The following is a 23,388-nucleotide window of genomic DNA, read 5'->3' on the forward strand; positions in this document are numbered from 1 at the left end:
CTTGTGGCCAGGTCCCTGCTCCTCCCCACACCACTGCGCATGTGCGCCCTCTGCTTCCAGCTATTTTAGAATACTTATGCATAGCTAAATTCCACTGCTGTTTGGGATTATATTTATATATCTCCATCCCTCTAAACCATTGAGACTTATATTATGGCTCAATATATGATTATTTGTATGGTAAATATTTCGCATGCCCTTGAAAATGTGTATGAAGAAGTTTTGTAGTCTTTTATCTATTTCAATTAGGCCAAATTTATTAAGAGTGTCCTTCCAATCTTCTGTGTCTTTACTGATTTTTAGTTGCTTGTTCTATCAGTTACTGTTGAGAAGTGCATTAAAATCTTCCAAGGACATTACCCATTCCTTGAGTTCTGGCTATGTTCAACATCCTCCTAGCCTTTGTCCCGCAGAGAACTGTGAAGTAGAAAAAAAGCTCTGATCTGCTGGTTTTTGTTAGGACTCTGGCCCACAGCACTCATATATCAGAAAATTCCTTAAAAGGAAAAGTGGCAGAGAATTTCTCTTACTACAGTGGATTTTTCTTTTCTCGGGTTACTTTGTTGCTAAAGCATTTCTTGCCCTTATTATTCTTTTTAATTTCAGCATTTAGAGTTGCTTTTCTAGGAGGTTTGGTTTGACAGAAAGTACTCTGCCAGAGAGAGAATCAAAGTCACAGATTCATAGTTTCTGATTGGTAAAGTAACATCTGTGTTTTGTAGAGATTTGGAAAGTCGGAAAAGTAAAAAGAGAAAATAAAAGATCTTCCAACATTTTCATCTGGCTACTTCCTAGTCATCTTTCTGTTTTCTGACTTAATTAACTTCTTCAGAGTCTAATCAACCTTCATTTATATTCAATTAGATGCTAGTCATAGCACCTTGGTTTTTTGTGTTTACACTTTTTTCACAATGTGTTATTATAGATTTATTTTTGTATTTATTTTAGTAGCATTTGTCTCTTTCACTAGATTATTAGTTCTAGTGTGGCATGGACCATGTCTGCTACTCTCTGTAAACATAGTATCTATTATAGCCTATTTGATATTTATAAAATGTGCTTTTTGAGCAGTAATTTCTTTCTTGTATGTATATATGTGTGTATTTTCAATTAATATTCTATTATGCATATAATCTTTATATGCATTTTTCCATTTTCTGTGTTTTAAAAATTCATTTGACAACATATCATAAACATTTCTCCGTATGAAGATTGTCTTCTAAGACTAGCTCAGTCACCAATTATTTGAAGTCTGGCATGTCAATTAACATTTCTAGGGCTCAGTTTCCTCATCTGTAAAATAAGGAAATGATAATTGCTCTACTCATTCGGAGAATTGTCAAAAGTAAATAAGCCCACAGATCTGCAGGAAATTATGGCATAAAAGGTACTGAGCATGAAATGGTTAAGCAATGAGGGATTAAATTGTTGCTACCATTGTTGCTTGGTTGATTGTCTACAAAAAGACCACTGGGACCATCTATGATGTGACAGACCCATGTTCACCTCAGATCTCTAAGGAAGATGTAATGCTTTCTCTTGACCACATAGACAGAGAAGCTCTTCACATGTGGAATGTTTACATCATGACAGAGGGATGAGTGTCGTAGAACAATTAGGTAAGAAAACAACATAGAGCTAAAACAAGATGCAGCTATTTCTATTACAGAAAAGTAGGCAATTAGCTTTTTGTAGAGCACTTTAGAGGGAGGCAAACATCTGCAGAAATGTAATAAACAGTTGCTTCTAAGTAAGTGCATGAGCAAAAAGAAATAATTGCAGTTATTAAATAAATAAGGGATGAGAAGGGAAAAAAGCTCTCCTGTCTTAGAAGATTTGAAAGAAAATCACTGTGAGACAAATCCAGATGAGATCAGATCATTTTTTCTAGCTATGCTGGGTTATCAGCAGGTGATATGAGAACCTTATCAATGTATACTTTTCCAGTTTAGTTAATTCTTTCATGAAATTCATTTATTTTTCTCTTTTGGTTATCATTAACATAAGGCAGCATTATCACTACTGTATATTGCTTCAATCGTTACCACAAATATTTCTGTTTTCTTGATAAAGTCTTGAGATTAAATGAAAACCTTCAAGTATTGCTATATGTGATACCTGGATGAGTAGGCTCTGCCTAGCCATTAGTCAAGGTTTTGGTAGCCAGAGTTTGCAAAACTAGGTGAACTGTATCACCTATGTAATGCTCTCTCTCAAGAATGATCCTTCCCAGGTAAACTTTGTATTATTTATTTTGAGAAATAAAGGTAAAAAAAAAAAAAAACACTGTGTAATTGCAAGGTATCAATATAGAAACACTCCAGAGTAATAGATTCTTTGTCTCCATAATAGAAATTCCACTTTCCCTTAATTTTCTCTGGGGTGGGGGGGAATTTCAGTATTTTCCCAAGAGTGAAACTTTGTAATTCTAAGTTTCTTTTGTTTGGAAAATGTTGCATTACTCTGGAACTAGAATCATTTCATCAGAGAATTTGGCAATAAATATATCTCCCAAATGCTTGTTCTTTTAAATTCTATCTGGCAAAGTGGCCATTTAATCAACAGAGTAAGAAAATAGAGATTTAGTCTAGAGCTTAATTGGACTAGGACTGAGTGTAGAAACTAGAAGAAGCTGAAAGATTCATTAGTCTGTGGTTTCTCCAATTTTATAAGTGATTATTAGTGACTAATGAAGCAATCTTCTACCTCCTCCATACCATTCGTGGAAAAAGAAGCACAGAAAATCCTCTGCTTTGACATTGCTGTACTAAGGTGATTCCATTTGTTAAAGATGCCAAGTGAATACAATTACTCCTGTTCATTAATTACTAGTTAAATCAGCTTTATTACCATGAGAAACTTGGAAAGTTATGAGAACTCAAGAATGCCAAGGTAGTAAAATATAGAAGCACATTTGCAATTGTGAATTATTCAGAACTCAAGATAGACAATTTATTACTACTTGTTGCTGTAATAAATCCTCACTAATGGAACTGTATTAATTTGGAGTTTGGGATGATTTGGAGTCTTGGCTGAGGTCTGTCCTTTTATTCATTACAAAGACAGGGTTTGGAAAGCAAGTTAGTAGTCAAGCAATAAGGACAATATGTATTTTTAAAATCTAGGCTCTCTGCTGCCCTTCTTTATTAATAAATAATAAATGCCATTATTACATTTTTTGACCCAGTAAAAGAGGAAGATGCAAAAGCAGGTCTTGTCACACGTGACACGGTAGTAATAAAACCCTTAGACCACTGGAAAAAAGAGGAGAAGAAGAGATGAAAAGTGTAAGGAAGTAATGGGCAAGAGATAGTCATGAGTAGTGGTGTGCTGGTAAATGTTTAACAATTGTAGCATTTGTCAGTTTCTGTTGTGTAAATACTCACATTATGGACAATTTCAGGCTACGAATCTGATATTATTGGGTGCAGAGTTAGAAAGAAAATATACATAAGTAACTTCAAGGGTATAGGTATTAGTAAAGTCCATTTTATTAGTAAACTGCTAATAAAATTAGTAAAAATGTATTAAGATCATGAGGATGTGATGATTTGGAGTATTTATTACCTTTGTTTTTAATTAACTTAAATGCAAGTTAATATAATTTAATTTAAGATAAAGTCTGTGTTTAACAACTAGCTGGCAACCTTTCTGAACTTTCATGGGCTGGGATAAATAAGCTGGCTTGAGTACACCACTAAATCTTCTTACCACTCTCTCTCCCAGAGTTGGAAACCTAGGGGACAGCAAAACATATCCAAATAAATTGTGGGGAATCCAAAAATACTGGGCCTTGAACTCTGATGCCCTGGACTGAAAAGATTACAAAGCTTGTAGAGAAGCCCTGGATTCAGAATGGTGTCACAAACAATATGGCGGGTGAACAAGAAAGCAGCAATGTTGGAGGAAGTAAATGGGCTAGGGATAATTTTACCAGTTGTGGGAAGCCTATTTGTGGTCTCCACAGCTCTTGTGTGCCTAGAAAGAGTAAGAAGATATTAAGAAAACTGATGGAACAGAAAAGGCCTTGAGTAAATGCTATGACAAGGAACACACATTTCATACTGGGTATCTGCATAAAGCCTTAAAAGACCAAATGGAAAGACTAGTTCAAAATGAATACCAGTGGTAGACGCTGAGCAAGTCAGTACGACAAAGCCCATCACGGCGGTAGCCAGCATGGTGTGAAATGACAGTCTGTGGATTAGAGGCCCTACCCCACCACCTCTATGAGTATGAAACACAGAAGGTAGAATAGAAATCCTATGACAGAGCAAAAGACAATATTGATAGGGAATTTAAATTTTGAACTGACTGAATGTTTACCTTGAACAATAATACTAATTTGGTAATTTAAGATGTTTTCCCTCAATCGTTGAGTTAGAGGCAGAAAGTCAAGAAGAACTCACAGAAAACAAAGTTACATTTTTGAGGTACATCTGAGTTCTAGCGGGTAAATAATACTTCCTCTATAGTCAGCACACATGTGTAAGGAGAATGTTTCCTTACTTAAGAAATTTTTCAAGAACCTCTCCGTAATCTTAAAAAAAGTCTTTCTATAATCTTTTATGTAAAATAATAATTTGTAAATTGTGTTTCATTCCCAAATACATTTCTAGCTAAGATTTTTTTTTCTGTTTCCTTTTTGTTATTATGTTCAGCTAGCCAGCACACAGTACATCATTAGTTTTTGATGTAGTGTTCCACGATTCATTAGTTGCGTATAACACCCAGTGCTCATCCCCACACGTGCCCTCCTGAATACCCATCTAGCTAAGATTTTATATCATTTTTTTCTCATGTTTGCAAAAGCTTTCAGAAATCCCATGTTTACGTTTTCAGTCAGCTCTAGAGCAGTGTGTCTAAAGCTTCCAGTTCTCCTGACTTACCACCTTGATGTCACCATTTATTTCTTCCTTTCCGCAGACCCCTATGCCCAGTCAATCAACAGGCCCTTTCAATTCTGCCTCCATAGGCTTTCTTATATCTCTCTATTCCTTCTGATTCCTCCTGTCTCAACTAGAATCCAGGCTCCTTTCCCCTCATATTTAAGTAACTATGGTCGTCTCCTAGCTGATCTCTCTACTTCAGCCTCTGCTCTTCCGTCATCCTTCTAAAAGTAATGTTGGTTTTATTTCCTAGTAACCTCTATCATATCCACACTCTGCTCTTCATCCACAATGGCTCTCTTATGTTGAGTCTAAATGCTCAGCTTGGCAGTCACTCTCTTCCATCAGCCAGCTGGTTTTTAACAGAGCATTATAATTCTTTCCTACCACAAACTGTTTTCATGGCAAGCAACATGCCTTGCTGTTCTACTCTCCAACTCCCCACTAGTCTGCTCATTTCCCTATCCTTCCCTGCCCTTGTCCTAAAATCCCTTCAACCCACTCAGGAAAAGCCTGTATTCTCTCAGCCAAATCCCATTTCCTCCCCTAAACTTTCCTGACCTCTCCAGCCCACAGGCACAAGTTCCAGAATATCTATAATGATATATCTATATCTATATCTATATCTATATATATTCTCAGAATATCTATAATGTTATGATCTGTATCACATAAAATATCATTGAGTAGACGTTTTCTTGGTCTGTTCCTGATGTCTCATAGGTCAAACTAGATTGTAAAGTACTTAAGAACAAAGTTTAGATCTTCTCCTTTTATATTCTTTATTATGCTTAGTATAATCTTGGGCATTTACAGTTAACACTTTAAAAATTTATTGGAAAATTATTTATTTATTTATATCCATTAAGCAAATCTTACTGCCTTGGTTTATTGCAATACACAATTGGGGAATAAAATTTAATCCCTTTAAGGATACTTCATTAATTGAAACTGGCCTTTTTTCCATCCAGTCTAAACGGAGAAGTTTACATGCAAATGACAATTTTCAAAAATAGAAATCTACACACAGGTGTTATGGATTAGTATGAAGTAGTTTATTTTTGTGATTCAGTTTTAGTCAATATACTTGATTTTATCAAAGGAAAATAAAACGACTGACCCATCACCAAACTATCAACCATCCCTTGAGTTATTTTGCAATGCAGAATTGGGCATCAACTGGTTTATTCATTCATTTATTCAGCAAATGTAGATCAGACACTTCTTTTGTGTCGAGCATGAGTCTAGGACTCATGCTAGGTTTGTGGCAATGTACATGTGATCCCTTCTTCCAAAAGCTTAGAGTCTTTCAAGAAGATAAACAGTAATGAAAAAACAAGTTAAAATACTCTGGAGGCCGTGAAGCCATGTGGGTGGAAGAGCAAATTCTGGAGTTGGGCTCCCTGAGTTGATACCGGACTGGCTTACAGCCTTCTAACCGCATAATATTGGCAAGTTTCCTAACCTTACCAAACCTCACTTTCTTCATTTGCAAACTTGGAATAAAATTAGTTATCATGAGAATCAAATTTAAAAACTTAGTGTAAATTGCTAGAACTTAGAGGGCCACCTAAAGTACTGCCAATAAATACATATAGATAAATTTGGAATTCTATTATAATCACAATCTTCACAGTGTAACAAAGGCAAGGTACAGGATGGCAGGGGCAGAGAGTCTGGAATCAGGGAGGTTTTCCTTGGGAAGTGAGAAAAGAAATGGCCTAGAAACTAATCTGTGGGATTAGAGGCTGAGTTAACCCCCAGAGGAAGATAGAAAGGCAAGAGTTGTGGTCTAGAAGAAGAAAGGAGGGGGTCAGGAGTGCAGGAGAGGAAGGACACCAACTTCTATTTCCTGACCTTTCTGGTAAACTTGGTAAGTAGCAGCTACCACTGGGGAAAGGTCAGGAGAGAGCCTGGTTTTATTAAGGACAGAAAAGAAGTGTTAAGGCTGTTATGTGGGTTTGTTTAAAGTAGAACATATTTTACCTACAACAGAAGAAGGACTAATCTTTGAGTTTAATGTATCCAAGAGTGATGGAGCAGGAAGTTGCTCAAGCTTCAGGCAAACGACTAACTAGCCTAAGTGTCATTTAAAAAAATAAATGGAAGGTGGCTCATCAGTGCAATAGGTAGGGCGTCAGTCTCATAAAAAAATAAAGGGATTGGATGGTTTTCATGTTGACACATCTTATGATTTATGGGAGCGTTGTTTTTCTCTTGGTTTGTGGCATTACAGATGTCACAAATAACTATTCACTTAGGTTAAAGAAATTTTTGTTCTTGGCCTTTTTAAGCTCATAGGGGGCTTCATAATAATGCATTAGGCTTTTAAAATAGAAGGTCTTGACTTGACAATTGGGGATTTGGTAAAAAGATACTCACACTTTCTCTCCCCTCAGTTGGAATAAGTCTGAGATGTGCTCCACATTGTCTCTTAGAAATCTGGGGTGGAATTAAGTGTACCAGATCCTGCCTGCTCCTGTCCAAATCAGGAAGATTCCTCTGACATATCTCCCTTCTCTCTGTTAATCACCAAATTCTCTTTCCTTGTTGGATGGCTCCTATCAACACGTATGCGTGCTCCCACTTTTCTCATCTTAAAACCAAACCAAAAGAAAATAATTACCCTTATTTCAACCTCCAGCTACCCTCCCATTTCTCTGCTTATGTTTTCAGCAAAACTCAAAGTCTCCTATTTGTATGCCAGTTTTTCTTTTTTTGTCATTCAATCTTTTCTTTTTCTGTGACAGATAAAATGACTTTTTAAAAGAGAAACAAGCATAAAAACTGTCAACCTAAAAACTTTTTAATCAGATTTAAGATTTCATCTAAGAAAATATTTCACCATAGATGGTAACATCTTTTTCTACAAAGCACTGTGTTTCTACTAAATCACAAAATTCGATATGTTACAATGAAAACTTACGATGTACTATATGCTGGCTAAATGAACATAATAAAATAAATAAAATAAAAGAATAGAAATTTAAAAAAAACCCAAACCAAAAAACAAATAAAAAAATAAAATTCAATATGACTTTTAAAAAACGAAGAATAACACTAGGGATGGTTCTCACAAGCAAAAAATTAAATTGCTTTAATTCTCTTGATCACTTTAGAACACATTTATAGTATTGTCCAAATCTCGATTTAAAGTTCTCATTAATGTATTATCAAAAGAAAAGAAATAAAAGAAAGATGAAAAAAAATAAAAGAAAATTGAAAACCATTGTTTTTACATTGCCTTGCAGAGCCCAAAGTCCCAAGAGAGACCTGTAAAGTCAAATTTTATAAATTTCTTTTTTCTACATGGAATGAAAAAGGTTTCTGACCATTATTCAAAATGTTTTTAGGTTCAAGTTTCGGTATTATAGTAGTTTCATGATTTTATTTAATGTTTTTATTAGCTAAAATATGAGGCAATCACATTTAAAATGAAAATAGGAAGAATATATTATATACTGTTATAGGAAGAGCTTCAGACTTGAAGGCTCCTTTCCAAATGTTAGACCTTGGGACCCAGTTATGTAAGTGCTCTGATGCTATAGTTTGGGAATAATAACACTGAACCTACATGGTTGTTGGGAGGATTATTTAAGAGAATGTCAAAGAGTTCTCTAACATAGAACTGAAGTGTAGTACAACTAACTGTAATGTAATAGCTTAAATGTAGCCAAAAGTCAAATGCAGCTGACCCTTGAACAACATACATTTGAATTACCTGGTCCACTTATATGCAGATTTTTTTCAATAAATATATTGGAAAGTTTTTTGGAGATTTTCTCTTATGATTTTCTTAATACCATTGTCTTTTCTCTAGTTTACTTTCTTGCAAGAATATAGCATATAATATGTGTAACATAAAAAATATGTGTTAATTGACTATTTATGTTATCAGTAAGGTTTCTGGTCAATGGTCAACAGTAGGCTGTTAGTTGTTAAGTTTTTGAGGAGTCAAAAGTTATAGACAGATTTTCGACTGTGCTGGGGTTTGGCACCCCTAACTCCATGTTGTATCAAGGGTCAACTGTAATTTTTTAAAAAGATTCATTTTATTTATTTTAGAGAGAGAGAAAGAGAGAGAGACAAAGAGAGAGAGTGTGTAAGTGGGGAAAGGGGCAAAGGGAGAGGAAGAGGGAGAGAAGCAGACTCCCCACTGAGTACATGAGGCAGCTCCATCTCAGGATCCTGAGATCATGACTTACACGGAAATCAAGTTGGAAGCTTAACCTACTGAGCCATCCAGGTCCCCCAAGGGTCAACTATAATTAAAAACTATTACCTACTTTGCTTTCCAGCAATAACTCAAGAAGTTGAGAACGGAGAAATACATAACTAAAACCCAGCTGCACCATAGAAGATTAAAAAAATTTTTGAACGCTCACAAGGCATCTTTTTATATTAAACAGGTATTAAAGCTAGGGACTTGTTGCATGAAAGTAACCACATCTACACATATACAATGAGATTAACCAAGATGTTCATGGGTTTTAGTTCAATAATAAAGAACTGGAGCCAGAGTCATTATCAGCTGAGAAATTACATCTTAAAAACTTGGAAAAAAGAATGTAATAAAATGGTGTTGCCTTTAGGAATATTGCTCTAATGGACTTGAAAAAATTATTTCTTTAACTTAAAAATTATTAAATCAAACATTTGATGAAATTTTTAAAAAGATATGAATCCAACCATAGTTCTTCTTGATGGAGAAATTCCATTTGAAGGATAAAAATGTTTAGTTGGCTAGGGCTGACCTAAATACAGAGCTTATTTTATCCTGTTCTTTGGTATTTATATAGGTTTCTAGAGTTTCTAGAGTTTCTTATGTTTATTCCATCATCAATGTAAACAATGATGTCTAGGCTCTTCCCAGGTTCAACTTTAATTTTAAAACCTATTTTTCAGGTCCAAAGTGGTTAAATCTCCAATTGTCCCAATTTTGAGCACTTAAAATTACAAGAAATCTTTTGTTTTCTTAGATAATAGCACTATTTTCCCACATTAAGATTTAAACTGTTTCCAGTACATTGCCACCTTACATAAAACCATCAAACCCCTTGGCACAAACATTGATTTAAATTACCAATTGCTTACAGTGAGTGTTAACTATAATTTTAGGAAGAGGAAATTTGTTTCCTAATTAGTTCATTTTACTGGCCTGAGTCTGCACTGGAAAAGAAAAAAAGAAGAGTATCCAGTCTAGTTTTCTAATATTTCCCATATATCATACCTATTAAGAATAGGGACACCCTCAGTTCTCAATAGGGGTGCTGTTGGCATTATGATGCGAGAATTCTTCATTAAGCCAGAATGTCTTGTATGCACTGAAGATTATTTGGCATCTCTGGCCTTGTACTCACTAAACACCCGGGGCTGTCCCCAGTCATTACAACAATCAACCTCCTCTAGACATTTCCAAATGTCCTCTAGGGAGCAACCCCCCCCCCAAACTTAAACCTCAGAGGAAGAACTAATTTTTTTTAATGCGTCTGTTTATTATCCACTTACAGATAATGATTTCTAGGTTATTCACAAGTTATAGCCAAAGTTTTCTAGAGTTTAATTTTTTAAAAAAGTATCAGGCTAATATTTTGTTTTTATTCCACCACAAACTTAATATAAGCTCTAAAACTCAAATATATTTTATTTTATTGTAAAACTCAACTATATTTTAAATTCTCAGTCAGGGCAAATGAATTTTTTCAGGGCACGCACACACACACACACACACAACAGCTTTGTGACTTGGTTACATAATTTTCTGCAGGAAAAGGATACGCGGCAAATTTTTGAGAAAACTGGCCTTCAAACATAGTAACATCAAACCGCTTAATCAGTACTTTCAGACTTCCTCTTTCAGTAAATCCAGAATTGTTCACTAACACACACACAAAAACCAACCCTACAACTTCACTAGTCTTGAACACCAGTCTTTAAAGATGAGCAATATCAATAAGGGGAAACAGAATGAGCAAATGAAAATATTAACAAGTTAGATTTGACAACAAGATTGCACTTCAGTTAGTCATGACAAGATACTATGAGAAGTTTTGTCTTCCCAAATGCATAAGTAAAATCTCCACTCACCTTACATAAGACCTTGTCGCACAGCCACCTCCTATTAGAAAGGATACTATGTGTTGATGTGCTATAAAGCATAGTCTATAACACTTGGTTACTGACTTAATCAATTCAAATCTAGAAATCTTTTCTTTTTTTTAACCAGCCATTCCAAGAAACACAAACCTCACAGGCATGCTCACCAATACAGGAAAGAGAATAATAATAAAAAAAAAAGTGGAAAACTTACCATTTACCTATAACTTGAAGAAATACTTCAAGAAATACAGCACCTACTTCAGCTCAACAGCTAAGCCCCAAGAAACTTCATATCCCTTATGGGTTCTCGTCAGGAACCTCCCTATGTCCTGAAATGGTTAGCTGAGATGCACTTCTCTTCAAAAACATTCTAGTTTTTAAGACTTGGCTTCAAAATAAAATTTGATAAGGGGTGCCTGGGTGGCTCGGTTGGTTAGGCGTCGGACTCTTGATTTCAGCTCTGGTCATGAGCTCAGGGACATGAGGTCGAGCCCTGTGAGGGGCTCACGCTGGGCGTGCAGCCTGCTTAAGGTTCTCTCTCTCCCTCTGCTCCTCCTCCTTGTGTGTGTTCTTTCTTTCTCAAAAAAAAAAAATAAATAATAATAATAATAAAAATAAATGTTAGGTTGAAGATTAAATTAAGAGAGACTCACATATATTTTAGCGAGAAATCTTTATAAACTCTAACCTGGGTAAAACATGTTTACGTGACGTGGGAAACAAAAGCAAAAGAAATGTAGCTTAAATTAAACTCTCCTTATGGCGTGCAGCCCACTGACAGATCCCTGAAGCATGCAGAATGTGACCCTCTTCAAGGAACTCGTGGCTGCCTTTAGTGCCTGAATGTTTAAAAGTAACCTTATCTTGGCAGCAGCTAGCCCCTCAAGGTCCCCAAAGCCTTGCCTCCAGATTCCTTGGAGACTCGTGCTATCCCTAACCTCCACTAATTAAAAAGTATACAATCAGTCACTCCTCGCAATCCCAGTATGGCTCTTTCTGCCCATAGGTCCTGTCTGGTGAGCAGGGAAGGGGTAAGGTCTAGGCAGGGAGAGAGGAGGCCCCTCAATCCCCTGACTAGGCTCACGCAGGAGGCCCCATGACCAGCCTCACAGAAATCCCAGATGTGGAGAAAGGCTGAGGCGTTCAAAACCGGAGATAAGGGAACATAACGAGACTACCTCCTTACGTCTTAAATGTCAGAGACGAGATATCTCCATGACAGTTGCAGCTGGACCACTAAAAATTACCAAACTTCAAAGAGAAAGTAAATATGGTACTATGAGTGAGAGAGACGTCAGGAGGACTTAAGCTCCCTGGTCAGTTCTCACTGGAAGACTGCCCCTAAAAGCCCTCGGTGGCAACCCATTCGGGAACCCCTCACTCTAGAGAGCTTTTTCCTTTCCTTTCTGTTCTCACTTCACTTAATAAACGTTCACTTCACTTCACCCTTTTGTGTTTGCGAGATTCATTCTTGGACTCCGTGAGACAAGAACACCGCAACCCTGCAACAGAAGTTTCTTAAAACTTTTTTTTTTTTTTAAGTGATCAAGTTTATTTTAGAAGCAGAAGCAGCAGGAATAGGAAGGAGGGATGAGAACAAGACACGAGTCCCTCTTGACAGTCCAGATCCAGCGCAGGCTTCGTCTGTATGTGTGATACCAGCCACCCAGCAGCCTCCACCAGCCTTCTCCTTCCAGGACGGGGCGTGAGGAAAACCTGGGCGGAGGTGAATCTTCCATGAGGGTGGAGGTGGGATAAACCGGCCCTGGGTCCCTCTGGACCAGGTGGACAAGCCAGAACGCCCACAGCACCCTTGGCAATGCAGACAGAGGCACAACTCTGTTGTTCTGTCTTCTGTCTACCATTTTTAATTCCGTTTTCAACAAATACAAACTAAACATGAAATAACTTTTTACTCCAATTTTTAACAATCATGAATTCAGGAAAAGAACTTTGGAGTTGCATCTAAATATTTACAATCTATCCTACAATTAAAATTTTGCAAATGGTAAAAACAGTAGTTTAAGAACTGTGTGATGCTCAGGGCACCTGGGTGGCCCGGTTGGTTAAGGGTCCGACTCTGGTTCCCAGTGCAGGTCTTGATCTCAGTGTGGGGAGTTCAAGCCCTGCCCCACCCAGTGTGGAGCCCACTTAAAAAAAAAAATTGTTTAAGGCTCACTTACCAGTCCAAAAGTTATTAACATCTGTTATTTCATTTTTTAATTAAATTTTTAATTTTAATTCCAGCATAGTTAACATACAGTGTTACATTAGTTTCAGGACCTTTTATTTCATTTTTAAAGAGATTTTTAAAAATAGCAACATCACTACACCAGAAGGGGTGATTCTTCCTGCTTTCAAAATACTTTTCAAATTCTATTTTTGATTTTGGAAATACAGACATTCAATTGAATGAAACATACTAACTGCTGTAACAAGTAAGACATGTTCTTTTGGGGCAAGAAAAACAACTTGCAAAAAAAGAAAAAAAAAAAAGAAAGTCTGGTCAATATACGATAAGGGAGTAAGCAAGTTCTACTTTTTCCTCCCTTCCTTCCTTCCCTTTCTCCTTCCTTCCTTCCTTCCCTTTCTTCCTCCTTCCTTCCCTTTCTTCTTCCTTCCTCTCTCTTTTCCTTTCTTCCTTTCTTTTTTCTTTCTTCTCTTTTCCTTCCTTTCTTTCAGATTCCACTCTTAAGCATATTTCACAAAACTGGAACTGAAGAACTGAGGTGGACAGGGAGGAGGAAGAAAGTACAGACAGAAAATGAAAAGGGCTAGATTCACAGCCAACAGAGAATTTATAATGTACGGCCCCACTCCAAGATGGGAAGCAGCTTCAAGTGGTTTAAAATGGAGCAGGAGCTCAGGTTTGTACTGTGGTGTGAAAATCAGGAAGGAATTCACCACCAGAAACCGATTTGCCTTCCCATTGTTCCACATTCTGCTTCCTGCAGCCTTCCTCCTCAGGAAGGGCCTCTGTTCTACTACTTGTTCACTTGCTTGGAGGACTTCTGAGCACACACAGCAAACAGGAAGTTTGAGTTTCCCAGGATGACTTAAAAGACCATTTTCAAGACCATGCATGTTGGTGGATAGGGCCTATATAACTCATTTGCAGATCTGGGGATGAAATTCAATCTTTGCTTATGTTCCCATTCTTAGTAATCACCAAACATTGGAAGACATTCTTTGATTTAGGACAATGGATATTATCAGAAATTTTACTTCTCTGTATATTGTGACCCAATTGGTCACGACTGAACCTCATATGTCATTGCTGTTTGGAGTCACTCTGAAAACAGGTGTTACAATATTGTGAAAAGACTTAACTAGGTACTATGTTTGGATATCCCGTAGAAGGTATACATGTAAAACAAATTAGTTACGCCCACCGTCTGAAAAGCATTCCTTCAAATGGAAGTACATTCCTCTTATGTCCTTGATTCTTTACCGATGGATCAGGAGGTAAAATAACAAGTTTTGTGTTTCAAATCATTTTGGCTAAAGTGTTTTCATCTTGGCCACAACCTAAGGAAAAAAGTTATTGCGATATGAAATGTTGGAATCTATAAGTCAGTGTGTTTTGTTTTCATAATTGGGATTGAATGGAAGTATGGAGCCATTAACGAGGGAGTAAAGTGACCTAGATGGAAAATGAGCAGTGGAGCAGAAGGCTATTTCATGGAGTTATTTCCCCCACATTGACCATAGAAGTACTGATTGCTCTGGCAGTGACCAATAGAACGAGTGACCATGCGCTGGTAATTTAGAGGCCGACAGTCCCACTGTTCACTTGAGAAGGATGAATCAAAACTTTAAATAAGTTGGCTACAAGATGTTTGCTGGTTTAAGATGATTTGACTTTTTAAAGTCTAAATACAAATTTTAGGTAATATATCTGAACAATATTTACTCGTTTTAAGGTCATACGAATTCCTCCAAGTTCACATTCAAATCAAGGATGAGCTTCCCTCAAGGTTTGCCTTTGGTGCTGTCTTGTCTTATTTCTCATCACCATCATCCCTTCCAAATTTACCTGTGGCTCCCCTCCTCTGGGATCTCTCAGCTGTTTTTCTCTAAGCACTGCCTGGGGATCCGGATCTTGTGTGATAGATCCTCAGTGTATAGTGTCCTTATTTTTACAACCTACAAAGATCTGAACTTCTAAGAAATTTTTCTTAATTTTCTCCTCTGTCAAAAATCTTGCCTCTCTTTATGGCTTTGGATTCAAGCTACCTAATCTTTTTTTTTTTTTTTTTTTTTTAAGTTACCTAATCTTAATCAAACTTGTTACAGTGCTCATTAGGGGTCAGTATGTCCCATTTCCAGGATATATTTCTATGTTTAGCAAAGGTCATCTGGAGCCATAACACATAAGCTCAAATACAGATGGGACTCCCCTCCTCCAATATCATGGCACAAATGCATGCCATTGCTCCCAACAAGGACCAAAAGAGGCAACATAGATGGTTGTATTATTCATCCCCATCACTGGAAAACAGCATGAAACACCTGTGTTTTCTAATGTATGCTTGTGAAGTTATGGGGTAGGGGCTCAGCAAAAACATTCATAGTGACGATAGTCAGACTATTCATTTCCCTCTCATAACATAAACCAGAATCAAGTCACTGGAAGCCAATTTTGAATCTGAGGCTGATAATGTTTCCTGTATCCTGGTATTAATTTTCTCCCCAGCATGTGCTCAACGAAGATAAGTCCTGTGAATAATTATCTGACTGCATAAAACCATTAGGCCAGGGTCCAATGAGGTGCCACAGCTGTGCTAGGGACCAGACAGCAGAGAAAGAACAGCACTCAGGGCTTTCTTCGCCATACATCTCCACCATGACTAGTGTAGTAGAGAGAACACAGGACCCAGAGTGGGGTGGTCCCAATTTTCCAGGGTAGGTCATGAGACACCAAGGGTGTAGGAGCCAACAGATGAAGTCATCTAAGAAAAGAGCCAACAGGACTGTTCTAGGCTATGTAGTTCCTAAAACCTGGAGGTTGAGATTATTTTTTTAGTCTCTCCTCATGTGGAAGGGATGCAACCAAGATGTTACAGTTAACTTGAGCCTCTAAGATAAAGCCAAAGTGTAGGAGAAGCTCGACGATTCCTAAGCGTATACTCTGAAGTTCTTTCTCTGGAAGCATTTGCAGTAGGTTAAACCAAACCAACTCCTTAGAACATGTGTAAGTCTCTCCTAGAAAGGGCTGGGGGTTGGCCGATGTGCTGCTACTTGTATCAGTCCTCTGACCAAATTGCAATGTTTTGTTTATTTAATTAATGGCTTTCTTCTCATTAGGCTCGCTGCCACAACCAAGTGGAGATTTCTCAGCCTGCCAAAGGGATGAGTCTGGACTGTTTGCCTATGCCTTGAGGCTAGCTTTTTGCTTTCTCTCTAATTTTTTAAAAACTGTCTTAAAGACATGACTTTAAGCTACATTAGAACCAGAGGAAAATATCAGCAAAGCCCACTGAAAAGAGTAAGTGAATAGCCTCAGGGGTTTGTGCCCCAAAGGTCAGATTTAATCCAATATCAGTTCTGTCTGGGAGTCAGAATCAGAAGATTTTTGAAAGGTCTAGGTGTTTTCTTCATAATTAGGTCAAGAGTGGTGAGTCTACTCAATGGGGCCTATTTTTAAAATAAACTAAAGCCTTCCTATTCAACTCAAAATACAGGTGGAGTCAGGTTATGTGTATATAACATCAGTACATAAAGGATAAAAGTGAAATATCCATTCTTTCCCTCAGATGATTTGTTTCTGTGACATAAATGCATGTGGTTCCTGAACATTGTTCTGTCTTCAAATCGATTTGGACCGATACCTGAAAAAACAAGAAAACACAAGAAAGACCACAGTAAGATAAGGAGTAGATGTTTCGAGGAAAGTGCGAACAAATATGAAGAAAATTTAGGAAGATTTGATGGCCCTTAATGGAAGAGAAAGAGCAGAAAGACGAATGCACCGCTCAGTGCTGCCCTGAGGGGTGGCTGGCTCCTACTAGTTTCTGCTCTAGTCTACAGTATGTCTACACAAATCTTTCCTTAACTTAGACAATTTTGAAGAAAACATCTGTGGGCAGAAAACAATGGCTCAAGGAATTTCCATAGCAAACCATTTTGATACCAACAAAAATCACTGGAGCAAACATGGAAGTCTCATCCCTTTTGTCTGACTTTCATTAAGACAAATTGAATGTTTACTGATCACCCAGGGCATATCTATGTAGTCCAATTGAACTGCCTGAGGGGAAAATGTCTTTGTGAATGAGCGGGCAGGAGAGATTTTGGAAGCTTCTCTCTGATGTATAGCAAATATCAGCACTTCTTTTTGGAGGAGAATAGCTTTAATTGCATCCTTGCATTCATCAAAAATGAGAATACAATTTTCTGAGAATATTTCGGCAAATCTCTTGCATTTAGACATGGGCACTGCCTGGGAATCAGAAAGCTAGACTCTGGTTTAGTTTGGGTAAGGCTGTCTGGGACCTTAGAAAAGGCTGCTGACCCCTTGGCTTCATCTTTCCCATCTGTAAAATGTGGAGATTCACAAGTATTTTTTTTTTTTTTACTTAGAAGAATTTTAAGATCCCTTATAGTGCCAATATTCTAGAAATCTGTGCCCCTTCCAGACAGCTCAGAGAAAGAAAACCATGTCTCTAGCACATGTCTTGTTCATTATAAGTAATAAAAAATTAGGATAATACCATGGTTTGAGTAACGAAGAAATTTTTGTCTTTGTGAACAACTGTGTTTTTAAAGCTTACTCCAGTTGAGAATTGTAGAGCAAGTGGAAATAGAACTTGTAACAGTATGTCCTAGTGTTTCTCTAGTTCAAATTTCCTCCACGACCAAAGAAGTATGTGTCAACATATCACTATATAATTTCCAAAAGTTGTGAAGTAGACAGATTAAAGTTCTTTTTATCAAAACAGCACAAAAGTTCTGAAGAAGATAAACAACATGCAATAAATTGGACAGGGCTCTGGAATTTAGCACCTCAGTCGGGGGAGAGATGATGGACTAAAACGTCTTTATAGGCAAGCAGGTCCATGAAGTGTGGATCATGTTGGCCTGGCCTGCCTTTGCCAATGACAAGCTGTGTGATGGAAGACAAGTCCCTTAGGCTCTCTGTTTCCCAAATTCCTTGTCTATAGAAGAAGGGATTGGAATGGATATATTCCCAACCACTTTCAGTCTTAGAGTCTTATGACTCTGTAAGAAGAGATTAAAATGCCATTAATTAAAAATTAATAATGTAAACAAATTGCACAGACACATATTTTAAATCCTTAAGGCAATAAATTTTTCAAAGATACTCATTTACATATAAATTATTTATAAGTTAATTAAAACTAACAGGGTCATGTGACCTTAGATATGAAAGAGACCTTAGCAGTCAGTACCAACTGTTATAAAACTGCATCATAATTGTTTGTGAATGTGCCCCTTTCCTTGTGCATTCTTTGAGGAAATAGTCTTGTGTTTCTTTGTATCATCAGTACTTAGACCAGTACAGATAGAGGGTAGACACTAAGTAAAGATTAATTAAATAAATTTTGCAGATAAAGAACCAGGAACTCTGAAAAGGCCCGCTAAGCTGCGTGAACTCACACAGGTATCTAGATTGGAGCTTCTGCCTCTTCTGAGACCCAATCCAGGGAGAGCTTGTTCTTTTTTAAGGCCAAATTGAGAAGTTTTTTTCAAAAAGTGTCATTGGCAATGGCATCTTTTCCATGAAAACAGGTCTTTTAAGGACTCTAAGGCAGGCCAAATAAAATTAAAGGGACAATAAGGCACAGAATAAATATCCAATAACTATTCATTGATTGATTTAAACTTGAATCAAATTACTGTATCTTCTTTGAAGTAATTATTTATCTTTTCACGCCTAGTGCAGCCACGGCTTGTGGTCCCAAGAAGCATCTGAAGCTTGTAGTAGTTCCGAAACAGTGGATGCTGGATAAACTGACTGGTGTGTTTGTTCCTCACCCATCTACTCGTCCCCATAAGCTGAGAGAGTGTCTCCATCTCATCATTTTCCTAAAGAATGGACTTAAATATGTTCTAACAGAGAATGAATTAAAGAAGATCTGTTTGCAGTGTTTTATTAAGGCTGATGGCGAGGTTCAAACTGATATAACCTATCCTGTTGGTTTTATGGATGTCATCAGCACTGACAAGACTGGGGAGAATTTCCACCTGATCTATGACACCAAGGGTTGCTTTGCTCTTCATTGGATTACACCTGAGGAGGCCAAGTATAAGTTGTGCAAAGAGAGAAAGATCTTTGTGGGGACAAAAGGAATCCCTCATCTGGTGATCCATGATGTTCACACCATCTGCTGTCCTGATCCCCTCATCCAGGTGAATGACACCATTCAGATTGATTTGGAGACTGGAAAGATCACTGATTTCATCAAGTTTGACACTGGTAATCTGTGTATGATAAGCAGATGTGCTAACCTGGGAAGAATTGGTGTGATCATCAGCAGAGAGAGACACCCTGGTTCTTTTGATGTAGTTCACGTGAAAGATGTCAATGGCAACAGCTTTGCCACCCAGCTCTTCAACATTTTTTTTTTATTGGCAAAGGCAACAAACCATGGATTTCTCTTCCCCGTGGAAAGGGTATCTGCCTCACCGTTGCTGAAGAGAGAGACAAGAGACTGGCAGCCAAACAGAGCAGTGGGTGAAATGGTCTCTAGATGACATGATTAGAAGTCTTTATACTTAATTAAAGATAATATAACATGATAAAAAAGTAATAAAGTTATATTTTTGTGGTAACTATTCCCAAGACGATCACCTTCATTTCTTCTTTGCCAACATCACATGCCATCAAAGGATGAAGTCTATTTCTCCACACCCTTGAATCAGCCTGATCAGCCTGTCACTGCTTTGACCAAAAGAGCACAGTGAGAGTGACACTCCATCAGTTCTGGTCCTGATCTTTAGGATGATGATGGCTTTTGCCTTGGTCTCTTGGATCCTGTAGCTGTCATACATAAAGTTCAGCTTCAGTGCTGAAGAGGTCCTGAGACTACACAGAGAAGAGAAGAGTCCAGCTGTGCCTGGCCTTTCAGTATCCCCATCCAGCCACCAGGTGTGTGAGAAAGCAGTCTTGAACTGTCCAGAATAGCTCAGTTTCTAGCTAAATGTCACAAAGTGACCAGAGTGGATAACCCATGCAACAGATGAATCACACAGTTGAGTCCTACTTGAATTTGTGGTTAATAAAATTTGAGATATAATAAAAGGTTGTTGTTTTAGGCCACTTAATTTTGGGGTCGTATATTTGCAGTGATAAGTAACTGAATTCTTTGTTTAAAAGTTATATAGTTCTACATTTTCTGTAAATGAAACTCTATTCTTATCACCTACTCTTACCCCAGATTAACACAGTTTAGAAAGATTTAACAGTGCTGACCAATTGAAGTTTTGCTATGGTAAGAATTTCCCCAGGATGTCAACATTAGGGAAAGCTATAGTTTCTTTTACAGCAAAGAAATTCATTTTAATGGGATCCATAAGATGGATAAGCTATAGCATCAATAGCATCAATTTCTAGCCCCATAAATGTAGCTTTACTTTGTATAGAAAAGTTAGTTGAAACAGTAAAAATCTGCCTAGCACAGGTATATGTGTTTGACAAAAAGCATCTTGATAGAATGACTGTCATTTGTAAAATGAGTAATATCATTCCCTTTCTTCCCCTTTTACTAAATCCTGATTTACTATTTCCGCATTCACTTCAAGTACCTCATTCACTTACATATGGATTCCTTCAGAAAACCTTTACTGAATCCCTACTGCGTTCCTGACATGATCCTAAGCGCTGGTGAAGAAACTATGATGACTAAGAGGTAGAACTGTAACTCAAGAGGCAAGCATTCTATCAGGGAAGACAAGTGCACTACTAAACAGGGCCCACGGGTATAATAAGTGCTAAAATGGCAGTAAGCACGAAGGAGAATGGGAACTCAGAGATGGGCAGCAGTGCCTACAAAAGTTAAGGGTGAAATTTCCAGAAAAGGTGAAGTTGGATGGCAAAAGATAAATTTTTCAGACAAAGGAAAAAAATTTGCAGACAAAGAAATGGTAAAGGACATTTCAGGCAGAGAGAATGACATTTGCAAAGGGAGGAAAAAGTGGGGCAAAAATGGCAAAAATTCTGTTGTGGACGTAGCAAAGGACTGATGGGGGAGGGCAGGAGACTAACAAGAGATAAATAATGGACCATGGTAGAGATGGGTTGGGGGGCACAAAGTGAAGAACTCTTATGCCATGAACTCACAGTCATTTGGCCTTCACCAGTGCTCCTATGAGGCCTACTGGGTGGGGAGCACGCCCACCGCCATCCACAACTGATTAGACAAGAAGCGTACACCTGGCCCCAAATCAGTTCATCCTTTGGTTTGACTGTAATCAAGCAGATTCTCTATCTCAGACATTTGCCTTAGGAGATCTGCCTGACTCTACGGTAGCGCGCACTGGATCAAACAGCCGTGTAGATGTGGGGTCAGCTCTGACCTCCTGGCAAGCCAGAGCCACAAGCCAGTTAATACTTCAGGGCATCAGCAATGCCACAGGCCTTACAGAGTCTGTAGGTAAGAAAATGGAACTGGCATACTGAGAGAGGCAGAAGTGAAGGGGCAGGCAGGCAGAATGAAAGCGAGAGTGAGAGTGAGAGCGAGAGAGACAGAGAGAGACAGAGACCCATGAAAACAGCCACGGGTAGATAGTTTCTGAGAGGAGGGTGTGGGAGTGCACAATTAGGCCAAACGTGGTAGAGATGTCAGGCACATGAGAACCTGGTTTTACCCATCAGATTTGACAGTTGTTACTGACCTCAGAAAGAACGCAGTCTCAGAAGACATGTGCCTAGAGTCTGGACACTATTATCAGGAGTTCTGAGACTACAGTGTGAAATAAGGTGAATGAAATAGGACAGATACTGATGACTTATCCTATCAACCGGTGGGGTCGTGGGAGACAGCTGCAAGGATGAGGGGATTCAAAACACGTCCAAACGAGGCCACCCCCCTCATATTTCTGCTAATTTGAGGAGAGGAATCCAACTCTGCATTCTTCTGAGATCTGCTGCCTTCCCTTTCGTTAATGATCACAACCGACGTTGCTAACGTTCCACTCATTTCGCTAGTGCACAACTCAGCAAGTCCCCACTTCGCCTAATTACTGTTCATATATTCAAAGACTGGATGCAGGACTTCAGAAAACTTTACCTCTTAAAGAAACTTGGGTCACCTGGGCCACAAAGAGATTGAGCAAAGTGAACTTGTATTGAGTTTTTTCTAGCACTGGGATCTTTAGAGCGTGATTACGCGCCACGTAAAGAGTAGAACAAATGTCGACAACATTACAAGGCTCATTATCTTGTTGCTGGCACAGCAGTTGATGCCTTACCCACAACAGTTTGTGGTTTCCCTTTTGTCTGGTGATACTGTCTCCCAACAAAGAGCAGGGAGAGCGGGTATGCCGAGCAGTCCATAGGAGCATCGGTCGTGTAAGAGGGTCCGTGAGCCATTGGAGCTCGCTGCTTGCTCTAATATTGCATTCCCAGTACTCACCCTCAAAGGAGCGAGCACCTCAAATCTTTCAGGAAAACAGCTCTTGCCTTTAGAACAACAGTAGACTTACTGTCCACCTGTTCTGAAGGAGAAAGGAGAAAAGAAAAAAATAGGCAATGAGTAATGACCAAAGGAAGGGAAAAAACCATCCGCAAAAGAATGTCCTGTGAGAAAGCTCAGAGCTGAGTTTTATTTGCTTATTACGGGCTGAGATATAAAGGGAGTTTGAAGAGTAGAGCTGCCTTCTCTGGGTAATATATTAGCCAGATACATCAAGGCTGATCGTCTTTGCTTACCGCGGGGGTGCACCAAGGCACACACTATCCCAAACTTCTAACAAGATCAGCATCTTTAGACCTTAATAACTGGACTCAAGTCACTTTTGAAAAGAATGCTGGGGAGTTGGATCGTTAAGGCTCTGTTTATTACAGCACAATTCTCACATCCTCTGGATATCTTTTTATCAGATCTGCAGTCTGTTCTGCTACAACATGTGTTTTTAAATGCAAATCAACTAATACGCAATTGGTAATTAGGGGAGTGAGGGCAGCATAACACAGAAAACAAATTGGACCAAACATGGTTTTTCCCAGTGTGTTCATTGCCTGAAGTGATCAACTGTGTAAGCTTTTTCACAGTTAAACAAAACAAAACTTTAATGGTATTTGAAGAGTTTGAAAAAAAAAAAAAGCTGAAAAGGCTCTAAATATCTTCCTTCAGTTGAAAGAAAGGGGCTGGTTTAGTAGCCTCAACTACCTACTGTGTTGTCCCCTAGGCTAAACTATACCTGAGGAAACTGTAAA

The 23,388-nt window shown here is 38.2% G+C and overlaps 1 pseudogene; it reads left to right on the forward strand.

Moving 5' to 3' along the window:
• Positions 1-18,932: 18,932 nt before the first annotated feature.
• On the forward strand, positions 18,933-20,241 carry LOC118006440 (annotated as a pseudogene).
• The last annotated feature ends 3,147 nt before the right edge of the window (positions 20,242-23,388 follow it).

Source organism: Mirounga leonina, unplaced genomic scaffold (assembly GCF_011800145.1).
Source record: "Mirounga leonina isolate KUSES-001 unplaced genomic scaffold, KU_Mleo_1.0 Mir_96, whole genome shotgun sequence".
NCBI lineage: Eukaryota > Metazoa > Chordata > Mammalia > Carnivora > Phocidae > Mirounga > Mirounga leonina.